Here is a 2,927-nt window from a genome sequence, read left to right as displayed (position 1 = left end):
CATGTTTAAAAATCATACTAATCACATGTGAGAATGCATACATGCACGCATGCATGCGCGCGCGCGCGCGCGCACACACACACACACACACACACACACACATACAGAGTTGCTGGCAGTTGGTGTCCCATGGGACAGAAGGTGTCAGGAAGTCAGCATCACCCCCTCCCTAACCGACCCCCACGTTTCCATGGAGACTGAATTTGCAGGGCTTTGAGGTGAGGAGGAAAGAGAAAGCCCTGAGTCTGCACGTGAACACACACACAAACACACACACACACATACACACACACAAACTGTATGGAGTCCAACAGACAGACAGCAGGACTGCAGGATCGTGATGAATATACAGTATATGTTGTGTGTTGATGTATGTAGGTGAATGTGGAACTCGCTGGCGTCGTGCCCTCAGGGTGAGGGGGAAGACTGGAGGGATGGACATATATTCCATTGGGTCAGCATTAAACAAGCGCCAACTGGATCTGTGATGTATTCCCACCGGGGTGTTGTGTGGAGTCAGTATGTTTGTGTGTGTAAGTTTGTAGCCTACGTGTGAGCCTTTGTGTGTGTGTGTGTGTGTGTGTGTGTGTGTGTGTGTGTGTGTGTGTGTGTGTATGTGATAACAACAATGTACCGGAGGTATGAAATGTCATTTGTATCGGGCAAGGAAGGAGAAGTAATTTTTGCCAAATGACAGGAATAAAAATAACCTGACGAAGATGACTAGGATAGAATAGATGTGCTGACCTGGCACACACACACACACACACACACACACACACACACACACACACACACTTACACACACTTACACACATTTAGATGATTCTGCAGTTATAATAAATGCCTATTATTTGACATTGGATGCAATGACACCAGCTTGTAAAAGGGGTTTCCATCTTTACTATTGAATCTCTGGATAAAAACAGTATGCTTAGTTACGAGCTTATTTTCATGAATGAAAATAGAATAAACTCTTGCTTACAGAGCAGTGGAGGAATCCCCCAGGGGGTGACAGTTCAAATGCTGTAAATCAGCCAGATTGGAGGGAGTAAAGCAGCTGTTCATGGAGGTTTGCCAATCAGGACCAAGTACAGTTCTGCCGCAATAACTGTTAATCTGAATCTGTCTGTAGAGATGGATGGCTTGTTAAAACAACAGCAGTATTAAACCTTAATGATGGATCAAAACAGTACAGTGCCCCCATTAAATATATGCTTAATCACATGATGCCAATGAAGCAATATAACAGGTCTGCGGTACATATTATATCACTGTTATATCCTGCTAAGTTGTGATGTTGAGTTGTTTATGAGCAGAGGTCTATTACTGTAATTTGGCAACCATGGAAACAGTAGAGTTAGAGAACAACAATATTTTTAAAAGAGAGAGAATGGGAAAAAAATATAGAAAAGAAGTCTTTCACTAGTAAAAATAGTACTCTCTCTCCCTCTGTGTGTGTGTGTGTGTGTGTGTATGTGTGTGTGTGTGTTTATGTGTGTGTGTGTATGTGTGTGTGTGTGTGTGTGTGTGTGTGTGTGTGTGTGTGTGTGTGTGTGTGTGTGTGTTGGAGGGCACATGCTACGATGCACCCACACACCCTGGCGGAAAGTCCACAGCCAATCTGGACCAATTAAGGCAAAGATCTGTGGGTGCCTGAGTGTGTGTGTGTGTGTGTGTGTGTGTGTGTGTGTGTGTGTGTCTTCGAGTGTACATTGCCTCCAGGGTGCCCCCCCAATACTGAGAACACTCAGCTCACACAAGATGGAGAAGAGAAGAGAAAGGAAGGGAAGAGAAGAGAAGAGAAGAGGTTGCCATTTGTTTGCTGACACAGGATGCTGACATGCCAGCACTCTCTGAGAGAGCGAGGCATGGAGAAAGGAAGCGCAGGATCAGATAGGAGGAGGCAAAAATGAACAGATCACGATGACAAAAGGATGTGACTGAAACTGGAGAGGCAGAGGATGGAGAGGAATGTTGGAGGATGGCAGCGGAAGTGGAGGGGAGGGGGGAAGGGATGGGAGATGGGAAAGATGGCACTGTCTGATGCAAGCTGCAGAGCTTCATATGACCTTTATGTAACTCAACTACAGGCACTTCCTCTCTGTCTCAGTCTTTCTCCAGCTCTCGTTCACTTATTGTCTTCAGCACCTCAGTCTCGCGCCTCATTTTCAAGAGGGCAAATAATGGTGTCCAAATTAAAACAGCTCTCCATGGGGGCCACCTTCACTAAGCTTGAGCAGGGGAGATGAGCACACCATTGTACACAGTGGTTGCAATTAAAATTTTCATTTCATCTTCATATTGCCCCTGTGATATTTTAAACTGTGTTAACTAACAGCTGTGACATCTAGAAAACAGTACTGACTGGCAGTGCACAAATTCATTATTTTGAACGATAAGTGTAGCTGAACAGTTGGTCTGAAAACTTAATGGAATAACAAGGATCAAACTGACTGATTTACAATTTTTAAAATAAATAGTCTCATTAACAATAATAATCTTCTCTATTACATGCACTGCTAGTCAACTTATTGTAAATTGCTGAAAGGTGAAAAGAATAGGTAACATAGAAATGGAGAATGTGGGATGTTCTTAAGAATGACCTATGGAGTTGTTAAGCGGGAGATTTACTTTGGATAGTTTCAGAAATAAAAGTCTTCTTCATTTTCTGCACAGACCATGCTGTAGTATAGTTGACTGGAAGCAGAGCACTTTCAGGGCTTTGATGGACATGAAGCCCTCCAGGTGGAATCGTCAGGGGAAAAGATGAGCAACTATATTAGGAAAAAACTGGTTCTTTGATAAAATAAAAAAAATTCAAGGTACAAGCCTGTGTGCATTAAAACGTAAAGATCCTCTCCAGACATGTTTTAAACTATGTAAAAATACTCTACTATGATTACTATTTTGTTAAACATGTTTTT

Source organism: Seriola lalandi, unplaced genomic scaffold (genome assembly GCF_002814215.2).
Source record: "Seriola lalandi dorsalis isolate HSWRI2012SDOR001 ecotype SW California unplaced genomic scaffold, Sedor1 jcf7180002054692, whole genome shotgun sequence".
Taxonomy (NCBI): Eukaryota; Metazoa; Chordata; class Actinopteri; order Carangiformes; family Carangidae; genus Seriola; species Seriola lalandi.
This window is presented reverse-complemented; position numbering follows the sequence as displayed.